This window comes from Amphiprion ocellaris, chromosome 11 (assembly GCF_022539595.1).
Source record: "Amphiprion ocellaris isolate individual 3 ecotype Okinawa chromosome 11, ASM2253959v1, whole genome shotgun sequence".
Lineage (NCBI taxonomy): Eukaryota > Metazoa > Chordata > Actinopteri > Pomacentridae > Amphiprion > Amphiprion ocellaris.
The window spans coordinates 24,713,205-24,726,160 of NC_072776.1; the positions used below are offsets into that span (position 1 = coordinate 24,713,205).

Below are 12,956 nucleotides of genomic sequence, written 5' to 3' on the forward strand. Positions count from 1 at the left end.
GGGGTACAGAGGCCCATTTCCAGCAACTATCACTTCTGTGTTCTAATGCTACATTGTGTTAGCCAATTGTGTTGAAAGGCTAATTGATGGTTAGAAAACCCTTGTGCAATTATGTTAGCACATGAATAAAAGTGTGAGTTTTCATGGAAAATATGAAATTGTCTGGGTGACCCCAAACTTTTGAATGGTAGTGTATGCATGTATTTAGTATTTTTAAAATACTCCATATCATGCAGTGTTTAGTTGTAACACTGCAAATGTTTCATCTTTCATGGCAAATACATTATTTTCCTAATGTTACTTTATCTAAATTTTTCATTTGCAGAGACACTGATCCAAACTTTTAGACTTCTGGTCAAAGCTGCAGACGACAAAACAGTGAAGCTAACCTCAAACTGAATGACAAAACAGTTCCAACTCGACTACTTTTAATTGTCTTCGTCAGTAAAAGCAGCTTTTTCAGTTATGTAGATGCTGAAGTGTCGTAACCAGCAGTCATAAATGTTGGAGATTTCCTCCTTGGTCTTTCTCTGGCTGTTTTCTGACTCTTGTTTTATGGTTTTTCAAGAAAACTGCAGTTTTAAGCATCACACTGACAGCTGCAGCCTCAACATCCAGACTTTGGACAAGAAGCTTCACCTTCAGCTCTCTGTGAACATCAGCCTAAAACTACTGTGATGGGGTTAAAGGTTACCGGGTCGCAAACAACAACAAAAACCAGGACTGAAGCCAGGATTTAGGAGTTTAAAGGTCATGAGGGCTGCTGAAAGGATGCTGCAGAATTATCTTAACATTTTCTACATTTTATTCATTCATTTAACTGTTGTATCACTTCAAGTGCATTTTTCCCAGGAGAAATCTGGCTCACACACATAAAAGAAAAAAGCCACAAAGACTTGTCAGGACATAATTCAGGTGTAAATTATAATATTTTTACATGTGTTTTTTTCACTCATTCATTCTTCTTGTCTTGAAAAGAAGATTTGAGTGCAGGTTTATTTTGTTTATGCACCACAAATGATCACAGCAGCTTCTAGTCTGGGAATAAGTCATCACTTTAAAATTACTCCCACAAAAACTCTGGACAACTTTCCAACACATAAGGATGATGAAAACACTGAGAAACCACTGTGAAATGAAAATAACAAACTGTAAATTCAACAAAAATGTGGAAGTCATGCAAGAGCCCATTCATGCAAGCCGAGACGTACAAGATAGTACAAAAATGTTCTGTTCTGTTTACCTTGTTTGAAGACCTCTTTGAGGTCTTCAAACAAGGTAAATTTAGTTAAAAGTCATTATAAATTAAATTACAGATTCTCTGTGCTACAGCTACTTCATTTACATCTCAGGTTGTCAAGAATAATGAACACTTGATGAAGACTTTTATCCTCAAAGACAGAAGCAGTGCTCACTTGGAGAAAATGGCTTTATCTAGTTGTACAACTGAAAATCAGCTGTGAAGAATTATAAAAGTCCAAACAATCACGGTCCTGTGACATTTAACAATTATTTAGTAATAACTTTGTGGGAAAAAGTGTCATGGCTTTATTATTTGGCATTTGCGACTTCTAGAGCTGCTCCTGGAACTACCAGTTATTCTAATGCATCATCAAAACCTCAGATGTTTCAACGCCCTCTTTGGTCACTTCTTAGACATTTTAGTGTGACTGTTTGACCTATCCAGAGACACTGATGCAATTAAACCAACATTTCGTAAATGTGCGTCACCCCCGTTAAAGAAAAAAGCAAATAAATAAGGAACTAGAAAAGCACTGTACTGCTGTACTGCGCAGTACTCTGTCAAGGCTACTCAGTTGACATATCATTTCTGACAAAAGAAATCTTTAATAAAAAATTACCTTGCGCTGAGCACAAGCATGTGTTATGCATGTTCTGTATGGATACCAAATTGCGTGTAAATTACTCTTATAAAGGTCTGTTGATCAGTTCATCACTGTTGGGAAGCCTTTGTTTTGCTAGTGTTAAAATAACCGTTCCCTCCATGCTTTTATTTTGAAGGCGTATTTTTAATGTTACAGGTTTTTATTTGGCACCATTCCAGCGGCACAACAGGAGGAGGTTTCTTGACATGACAAAGAGTCCGAAAAGTCACATAAAGATGAAAGACAACAGTTACATGCTGTTGCTGTCTAGCAAAGGATGTGTATAAACTTATAAGCACCCAGCTGCAATTGGGACGAGTTACAGTTTTTCTCAACTGATAAGCCACTGTTCCTGAAAAATAGCACACATTTCCCAACACACTGCACACTATTTTTTTTAATTGAACACAATTCACAAAGCACTGCGCACTTGTGTCAAAAGCGCACTTTATTGTCAAATTTTGAACTTTGTTTTCAAAATTAAGACACACGAAGCAAAAGTAGGACACTGCACTGCTAAATACAACACACTCTTCTCTCACTGTGTTTTCACATGAAGTGTAAAAAAATTATACAGTCCTCAAATATGACAACTTTAACACAAATGCATCCTATAAATGAATCAGAGAGGGCCATTGCAGTGCCTGACTGTACAATATAAAATAAAAATGATGCTAGACAAAAAATACAGCACTCTGTGTACACACAGTACAGTATGCAAATATTTACACCACATCTGCATCAATTCTTTCAGCCTGGTCAGACCACAGGACCTCATCAACATCACAAGCTATGTTTTCTCTGGCCAGGCACCGTGGAAAGAAAGACCTAATGTGTCTGATCCAGCCGTGAAATGCATCAGCAGAAACATCATCACATGCCAAGACCAAGTGATTTTCCCAAAGTATGGCTGCCACTCATATACCTTCCACCTCCATATAGAGAATATAGAGAATTTTAATTCTTTTATATGATTAAGAAAGGGAGAATATGGCGGCAGAAAAACCACAATAACTTGAAGGTTCATATTGAACCATTACCTAATCAATAGTCCTCTATGAAAACTAACATCCGAGACAACAAAAACTGTGTCTTCTTGCCAAACGCCCTGCTGCACCTGTGTCAGTAGGCCCTTGCCAAGTCCATCTAGGAAAGTCAACAAATGCTGGGTGTTGTATGGGCCCAGAACTGCATGACGGTCAATTACTTCAAGATTGCTTATTGCAGCACAAAGGGTTACGTTGCCCCCACGCTGACCTGGGACGTTGACTATAGCTCTTTGTCCAATGATGTTTCTCTCTCTTCTCCTCCTCTTGGCCAGGTTGAAACCAGCCTCATCCACATAGATGTATTCATGTGTATCATCAGAATCCAAATGACATCAGAATCCAACTGAAAAACGCTGGAACAAACAGAGAAAAAGTCAGTCTGTACACTTTCTGTAATTTTACTAGCACTTGTGAACCAGAATTATGCATTAGATTTTTTTTTACAGTATTCTCAGAACATTTCTGACTGCTTGTATTGTTCCAGTAACATGTCTATGTTACTGAAGTGGCAAACAACATTTGCATACCATGTAAAGTAGTCCAGGACCAGGTGCATGTTCAGATCCAGGTTCTGGTTCTGGTTCTGGCTGTGGTCTGGGTTGTCCATGTCCTCTTCTTCCAGCATGAGCTCTTGCTCCTCTGACATCCATTCTGAATAGCTAATGCTATTTCCCAGCAGGTTTTACAGTGTGCAGTTCATTGGCAAAGGTGTTTTCAGTTTTGACCTGTTGTGTCTTAATTGTGACAGCAGTGTTGGAACAGTTCCCCAATTCTGCTTCCTAGTGTTCACTTTTTGAAAAATGTGTGATATGAGGGAAAAAGTGTGTTCAAATGAGCAAAAAACGTGTTCAGTCTTTTTCAAAAAGAGTGCAAGAGTTTTGGAAACTGCTTTGCAAACCATGAATAGTGTCCAAAATTTTGACAGCAGAGTCCTGTTTTTAAGAAATGTGTGCAGTCAGTTGGTGGCTGTGTGCAGTGAATGGAATTTAGTGTCTTATCAATTGAGAAAAATTGTATTATGGTGAAGAAAGAAGGGAAGGACAGAAAGGTGAATTTGTGTTCAAAATAAGGCTGAACGGAAATAAAGGCTTTGTGAAACATCAGGAGCTTTCACCATTGTCTGGCTAGGGTCTGCTACATTGCATGACCTAAATATGCAGCGGGTGGCAGGCAGGGGTGGGCTGGGGCAAAAAGTCAGCCTTGGTATTTTTGGGCCAGACCAGCCCACAACATTATCGGTTGACTGAATCAAGCACAAATTTTTGAATGCAAGGACGAAAACTGACAGAAAGGTCGGATTTTCAGAACAAAAATTCAAAAACATCTTTAGAGACCTATACAAACTTGTTGACAAATTGGAAAAAATATTGCAATCCAGTAGAGCAGGGGTATTCAACAAAAATTCAAAGAGGTCCAGTCAGAGAAAATGTATTAAAGCAAAGGTCCAGAACATCATAATGTCGAGCCTGAATTAGTGCAAAATATGTTGATGTAACCTAGTAGTTTTATTAGCGTCTGCATGTAATCAATAACTAACTATCAAATCAAATAAATTCAGTATGGTTCAAAAAACATTTTGACAACATTTTTTTTATAAATAACTTTTTATATAACTGTACATCTTAAAATAAAATGCAGAATTTGAAAAAAATAATGACTGAACAACCTGAACCAACTTATATACACATTCAACAATATCTAAATCTGAAAAAATTTAAACAACTGAACACTTTTACATATTTTTCCTGTCTTATATCACTCACCTTATACCCCTGCTGCTTAATGGGAGAACTGAGCTGCAGCTTATCCTGCCAGTGTTTTGAATCGTGGCCTGAATGGTGTCAGGGTCGTTCACAAACACATCTGGAGCTCATTGGTCAGTCTGGTAAGATATTTAGTTTTGATTATGTTCATAGTTGAGAAAGCTGCCTCACAGCTGTATGTTTAGCCGAACATAGTCAGCATGTGCAGGGTTACTTTCGTCTCTCTTCTTTCTTCTTGTCCTCCTCTTGTCTGTCCCTTTTACATCTCAACTGTTTTCTGAACGCAGAGCTTACTTAGTGGCTACAATGCTCAGACTTCACTGGCTGAGGAGCGTCACGTTGGATGTCTGAACTCGTACGTAATTGGTCTGTGTGTTTCCTGAGCTGATAACCAATGCCTTAAACACTGGAAAAGCTGCGCCGGGACAATAGAAGCGACCCGTGAAATGTAAAATCCCGTTACTATTTACTGATTACAGGTCCGGGGGAACTTGTTGACGAGCCCCCACTAGACGCCGGTGTTCCAGTTTCACTGGCTATCAGGTTAACTGGCAATAGTTGCCGTCTCCAGATGTTTCGTCCGCAGATTTGTCACGATCAGACCTGGCTGTGTGTGAAATAAAGACAGTAAAAAGAAATGTGCTATTCGAAATAAAAAAAAACACGTATTTTTCAAGAATGGTGAGAAGATTCGAAACCACATTATCCAGTGGTAAAATTACAAGACCACAGTCTTACTCATCATGCCACCAATCAGTCTGTAGCAGGATAGTCCTGCCCAGGGCAAGTTTTTGTGCTCTCCCGCGCAGTACTGGGTTGTAAGCCAATCGTGGCACACCCACCAGTTATAAAAGCTTGACTCTCTCTCTCTCTCTCTCTCTCTCTCTCTCTCTCTCTCTCTCTCTCTCTCTCTCTCTCTCTCTCTCTCTCTCTCTCTCTCTCTCTCTCTCTCTCTCTCTCTCTCTCTCTCTGAGGCTGAGGACACGCCCCTTCCGGTCTTCCGGTTGCTCGCTCTGGTCTGTCGCCGGCGTGAAACATTTTGTGTGTCATATTGGTTGGAGTGTTGTGCAACCGCGTTTTGGAAGCTGCAATGGGTAGAACTGCTCCTGATGTGCTCTCCCTCTCCAGTGTGTGTGTGTCACGCGGCTGCGTGACCTTGGCGGCACCAAGGTCCCGCTGCTGCTTTGTTTCGCTTTGCTTTGCCGTGTATCGCTGACTGTGCTGTGCAATATGGCAAATTGCAGCTATCCTCGCTAGTATGTCTCTGCCTCGTCTGCCTGGTCTGCCTCCTCATGGTGTCAGCCGGCGCAGACAAAGCAGCTTGGGATTTGTTTTTTTTTTTTATAGTGCATCCTCACCGGCTTTTAACTGTAGTTCTCCCTCTGTTTTTATCTGTATACACAGTAGGGGACACTGCTTCATTTGTTGACTATTGTTTGAGTCTTGTTTCTTTTTGTTTGGCCCCATGGCCCTAGTACCATGCCTTCTGCTTCTGTGCCTCCTATCGCTATTTCCACTGCTCGTGCTCCCTTGACAGAGAGACTGGTATTTATTCCAAGAGATAGGAAGTGTCCCATGTTTAGGGGAAGGTCAGACATAGGCTTGGCAGAATGGATTGAGGAAGTATAGGCTTGTATGAGGGCGCGCCACTTACCTGCAGCTGATCAGGCATTTTTCCTCTTTGACCACTTGGAGGGGGAAGCACGTGAGGAGATTAAATATCACTCTAGTGCAGAACGAGCAGACCCCTCAGCCATTATTGCAGTGCTGCAGGAACTGTATGCGTGTTCTGAGTCCTATGTAGCTTAACAGGAAGCCTTTTTTTCTAGATGGAAGCAAGAAGGGGAGACTTTGCAGGAGCTGTCCCTGGCTTTGATGAGCCTTATGGCCAGAGTTAAGGAGCGTGCATCCAGTGACATGCGTAATGCTGAAAGTCTTTTGCGTGACCAGTTTGTTGAGCATGTTATCGATGGGGCCCTCTGCTGTAAATTAAAGCAGTTTGTGCACAGGCAGCCGACTGCTGCAACTTGAGGTGGGAACGTGAGAGTTTGCTAGGAGGCATGAGGGGACGTAGTCATTCTGTCCCCTCAACATTTGGCCTTCAGTATGGAGTTCAGAGCAGTTCGCAGGGAGTGATTAATCCACCTCCAGTGTCTGAGTTGGGAGAGAAGTGCTGAGACTCCAGCAGGAGCAGCTCAATATACTCACTCAGAGTCTGGCCCGTTTACACAACTCTCAGGAGCGTAGTCGTCCCTCTCGTAACGGTCCCATAATATGTAGACGCTGCCAGCAGCCTGGTCACTTTGCCAGGGAATGCGATGGTGTGCGTGTTCCTCCCCACACTCGGCCTACCTTGCCGGCGCCTCAGCAACCTGGTAGGCAGTCTGGTCCCTCTCAGGCTTTGGAAAACTAGCACCTGCTGGACTGCAGAGCCACAGTTCGGTGGTAGTATCCATTGGCTCAAGAGAAGTCTTAACTGATTTTGAAGGAGCTTCTAAGTTGGTGTCATCATATCCACATTTGACAGTGACCTTAGGGGGAGTTAGTGTGCTTGCCTTGTAGATACTGGGTCTATGGTGTCTACAGTCACAGAAAGTTTCTTTCTCCAGCATTTTCAGCCGTGGGGTCACGAGAGACTCCAGTCTTGTCATTGGCTCCAGCTCAGGGCCGCTAATGGGCTAGCTATTCCCTATATTGGTTATTTAGAGCTGAATGTTGAATTGTGTGGTAAGTTAATACAAAAGTATGGAGTGCTGATGGTTAAGGACCCCCATGGTGAGCTGCCCTCTCGGGTCCCTGGTGTTTTAGGGATGAATATGATCTGCAGATGCTATGCAGAGGTTTTTGGCCAACATGGTTCAGCTGTATTTGATTCATCAGAAGTCTCCGGGGCTTCAGAGTCTGTCTTGCAGGCATTGCAAAAATGCCATCAGGCTAGTATAAACACCCCTGAAGCTGTCCATGGTAAAGTTAATCAGATAGATAGATAGATAGATAGATAGATAGATAGATAGATATCACACAACAGTAGGTGTGATAAATGTCATATATTGTGCATGACTGTTAAGCATAATGTTCACTGCTGTGCTGCTGAATGTTTTGAAAATCACTAGAACACAGAACCAGATTCACTAGAAATCTCCATTTAGTTAGAGATTTGCTGTTAAAAATAATATCACCATCAAACCTTTTCACTGTAATAATTGGAATTTTTTTTTGCAGGATCATACTGTCGTGCATCTGTTCCCCTTCTTCGGTAACCTGAGGTATGTTTTTCGGTTGAATAATTAAATTCGTTATTAAAAAATAAATAAGTCAACTTACCTGTTTGGTAAAGCTAATACATCATCACCACCCACAGTGGATCATCTTGCAAGTTAAAATTATACCAGGCACATTTGACTGCTTTCATGGTACATGAAGCTCTCACATGAAAGAGTAGCTATATTTGTGTTTAAACTAATCACAAATTGTGACAGAACTTCTAGCGTTTGTTTTGCGAAGCAAATGTATGTGTTATTCTAATTATAGGGTGCAGGTGTTTCAGTGGATTGGAAGTGCAAGTTGTGTTCTGCATCCTTAAACACTCATGCAAAATTATTCAGGCATTATCGTTTGCAGCATAGCCATTATTTAATTATTAGCCCTCTGCCATGTCTGTATGACAATTGTATTTGTATTTTTCAGTCATTTAATGCAATGAAAGCTCATTTGTCAAGATCTCATAATGATGCTAGCAGATCAGAGCAAAAGAACAGGCATTTTTTTTCATGCTGCATATGTAACTTCAAGCAGCCTTTTTCTGAAACATTGCTGTTTAGTCATTTGAGAAGTCATTTACGAAACCATGAGATGGTAGCATGCTCATTTAAAAACTGTAATTACCGTACAAATGTATACTCATCATTCAATGCACACCAAAGCAGAAAACATGTAGGTAGTTCAGACTTTGATGATAATGTCATGTCAGCAGAAGATGTTCCAGGAACATCTGCAGACTTTGTTAATGAAGGGCCTGCTCAGTGTGAGAGCACAGACATTTTTGATCGATCTAAGGTTAGTGAATGTCACACTGATGATTTGAAAGTCCAGTTGCACCATAACTTAGCATCATTATTTCTAAAGATGCAAACTGTTCTTCACGTATCTGATATGGCAACTAAGGAAAGAGTAGAGCATTTGGTTCAGCTATTTTCCTTGTCCCAACCACTCATCAGGAAGACTATTGAAGACGTCTTACAGAGTCAAAACATGTCTGCTACTTGAAACATTTCTAGACGAGGTAGTCAGCGCTGTTAATAACAGTAACATTTTTGTCAGTTCAACAGCTAAAGGGGAGGAGTTGTCCTTGACCAAGAGATGAAAAACTTTTATCAAGAAAAATTATCCTGTAGTAAGACCTGTACAGTATGTACTAGAGCCAGGGCACACAACAGTGCACATTTCCATCCTTGAGATGATCCAGGAAATGTTCAGACACACTGACATTCTTGACAAACTTAAAGAAACAAAGACGGTACAAAATGGTCATTATATGAGCCACAGAGATGGCTCATATTTCCAGGCTAATGAATTATTGTCATCTCCAGAGAAGCTAACACTGCCTCTTCTTTTAGACATTGATGATTTTGAATTAGCAAATCCACTTGGCACATCAAAGAAAATCCACAGCTAAGTGCAGTGTACTGGGTACTTGCTGATCTGCCAAGTAAATAGAGATCAGCCTTGAATGTTATTCAGCTCTCAGCATTGTGTAAAATTTCTGACATTCAGAGATTTGGCTATGAGAGAGTACTTCGTCCTCTGTTACAAGACCTTTGTACTCTTGAACAAGATGGAGTATTCATTGAGTCCATCGGTAAGACGGTTCGAGGCACTGTCATGTGTGTGGTGTCAGACAACCTTGCAGCCCATGGGTTAGCAGGCTTTACCAAGTCTCTCAGGTCCAAATATTTTTCCAGATTCTGCATAGCTACTCAAGAACAAATGCAGTCCTATGATGTAGGAATGTTTGTATCTGTGGGACAAGAGGGAGAACTGTCTCTGTTTAGCAAAATTGAACAGATTCTTCTTGTTAGCAATGAGGTTGTTTTTCTTTGTCAAGAACACAAATCATTCTACATTGAACACCTGCGATCCTATGAACTTTTGTCAGGGAATTTGACAGTTCACACCCTATCAGAGCTCAATGATGCATTACCTCTCTCTGCATACAGCATTCAGGGAAGACTGCTCATAACCCCAAAAAGATACATAGTATTCTCCTGAAAAGCAGATTACTTCTTACAACATACCATGTATTACCAGTGGTAGCTTATATAATTGATTTCAGATACTGCCTGTTTGAAACAACAAAGCTACTACTACTCTTGTTTTTTTTTCCATGTGTATGTATAAATGATGTTAAACTGCATTAGCCTTCTCTGTGTGTGTAAAACAGAAAACTCTCACAAAGATGGAGATGGCTGCTCCCCAGAAATTTATTGTACGTGTATATGTTGCCACAGATGTTGCCATGAAGCTCACTCTGAATGAGCGACCAGTCAGTAGAAGAGCTGACAGGCATAGTGCAAGAAAAATTCAAGCCAAGACTGGACGGTGACTTCAGCCTACAATAGGAGGATCCAGACTTTGACGGCCAACTTAGTGTACTTGTGGACATTGAGGAATCGCCAGAGAAGGGCACATTGAAAGAAATTAGATCTGAAAGCGATGACACTTCTGCTGGAAGTTCTGATACAGACATCCTTCCCCATGTACCTTTAACACAGCGTCAGAAGAATTGGCCCGATTCTTTTCCTCGCCAACTTTTTCTTATGAAGTGGAACATGTCCTTGAAGAAGGTAACAGTGCCTTTGAAATGTCTGGAAAGACACTGAAATTGACAAGATCCCAGAAGCACAACATCCTGGAAAACATGGCTGAAACAATGCATAGCTTCAAACCGTACCCAAATGACAGGGAAGTGGGTAAGGCAGCTGAAGCTCTAGTTACTGCACACCCATGCCTCAGAGAGCTTGGAAGTGACAGTGGATGGTATGGATGGAAGGTCAGTTTAAAGTTTCAGATGGGGAATTATCGTACAAAGCTGGTCAGATCTGGGTGTGCAGAGGTGTCTGTTAACACTGGCAGGAGGAGCAAAAACAACCCTGAGAGGGAGCAGCCTCATTCCAATATTAAAAGAGCTCGGCGTTTTGAAGTTAGCTTTCTACCCAATTTTCGAAGAGGGGAGAACCAGGCTACTTGGTAACAGATGAGAGTACAAATTCTCCAAGAAGTTGAAAAGACTGAAAGAGACCAGATACTGATAGAGAAACTCATGCAGACAATCTTTGCTCTTCGTCGACAAGATATTGTCCAGGGAGATCTTCCAGTGAGGGGCTTCTTGCAAAACTGGCCAGCCTTACGAATGGAGTCACAGGTAACGACTGTAGTATTCTTAGTCTGCCTATCCTCAAGCATTTGTTGCAATATACTACACATATTGATTTTGATTGTTTCAATGTGTTTTTTATGAGTGATTTTCCCAGGTCTTTGCTGAGTTCCACCGAATTACCAATGTGAACTTGCGCAGTCAGTTCTATTCAGAGCTTGACAGACACACACCACGACTGATTGCCTTGTACGCCTGTACAAGGCAATCAGTCAGGCAAGACAGCAGAGGCACTGCAGGAGATCCTTGGCATTTGTGATCTAAAGGTCTATTCAGGATTAACTTTTCTATCACCACATTTTGTACACATTTTGCACATATTTTTGCTGTACAAAACCAGAGCAGTAAGCTAAATGAAATAACTATTTTTTTAAAGGGCAGTTTAAAGGTAAGCTACTTTTATTGTAAAGAAATTATACATAGACTCAGCTATAATAATATATGATCGCCTTGAATCATCACTTCTGACCTGTTGGCAGTGTGTGCAGGTGTATTTACTGTCACAGCCACAGTTTAAGGCTGTGGGCTGTGGTAGTGCTTCCTCCTCCGGCCCTGCTCTCTCTCTCTCTCCTAGGTGTGTGTTGGTGAAGCTGGCAGCTGGTGCATTGTAATCAGCGGACGAGCTGCAGGTGGAGCTGAGTGACTGGTCTCTGAGCGTCTCTATAAAAGCAGATGGCACCCGTCATTCGAAGCTGTGGACTGCCATCTAATCTCCAGTTAGTGCTGGGAGTAGAACTGTCTTTGCCACCAGCCTAGAATTTCCAGTAATTCTGTTTTCTGTGTTTAGTAAGCTGATTCCTGCCTGCTGAGTTTCCTGGGTTCCTTCGTCTGCTGGTTTTCCGCTCTACTACGGATTCTGCTTTCTTCTCCGGAGGATCTCCACCTGTCGCCAGCTTAACCTGGGAACATCAACTTACACCTGGAAAGAGGACTTTCTCTGGAAACATCTGCCACGACCGGGTTCTACAGACACCAATTTACCAAGCACATGGCGAACACCGGGAGGGAGAGTTCGGGATGAAGTCAAACCAAAAGGACTGTTTCTCAGCTCATCAGCTAAGTCTCCAAGCCCTAGTATCACCAGACTATTTGTATTGTTAATACGTCGAATTAAATAAGCTTTCCGTATTTAACTTAATGTATTTTTTGCTTTCATAGGATGGCTTTAGTCTGGGGTTTCAGCTCATTACTGGTAGTCTAGGCTGGGTTAGTTTTTTATTTTCAGTTGTTTCCCCACCTTGGTGTTACCATACGTGGGTTAACCTTAGTTTCAGTTTCCATGTTCATGTAGTTATTCCTCTGTACCGCTAGCTGGGTTTTGTTTTTCAGTTCTAGTAGTAGTTTAGTTCTTCTGTGTCAAATACTCTAGTTCTGGTTCTTGTATAGAGTTTCGTGTTGTGAATAAAAGCATTGTTAAAATGTTTACACTGGTGTTTTATTTCCTGCTCCTGAGCCTTTTGAACCTGCCGTAACATTTACAGTTGAAGACAAAATTATTAGCCCTCTGGTTAAATTTTATTTTTTTTTTCAAGAAATTCCCAAGTGCTGCGAGATGGATCAAGGATTTATTTATTTTTTTAGTTTGGTTTCATCCGACCAAAGGACACACTTCCAGTATTTGTCTTTCTCCAGGCTGTCCTCAGCAGACTTCAGTCAGGCTTGAAGGTGTCTCTTCTGTAGAAGTGGAGGGTTCAGTCCATTTCTGTGCAGGGATCTAGTGACTGTCTTCTTGACACTACAATTCCTGACTTGGCTAAGTCATTAACTAGTGTTTTGGTGGCTCTTCCAGCATCTTTAGGCACATCTCTGTTTTCTTTCCAGACTC

The 12,956-nt window shown here is 41.4% G+C and overlaps 1 long non-coding RNA gene across 10 annotated transcripts; it reads left to right on the forward strand.

The window, feature by feature from the left end:
- Positions 1–5,674: 5,674 nt before the first annotated feature.
- On the forward strand, positions 5,675–12,554 carry LOC118470604 (uncharacterized). Of its 10 annotated transcripts, none has more exons than XR_008603123.1 (4): positions 5,675–5,714; positions 7,921–7,964; positions 10,206–11,847; positions 11,919–12,554. It is a non-coding gene; the product is annotated as an uncharacterized LOC118470604 (long non-coding RNA). The 10 variants fall into 10 exon arrangements; XR_008603124.1 differs by having other exon boundaries at positions 5,690–5,714; positions 10,139–11,847; XR_008603120.1 differs by having other exon boundaries at positions 5,697–5,792.
- The last annotated feature ends 402 nt before the right edge of the window (positions 12,555–12,956 follow it).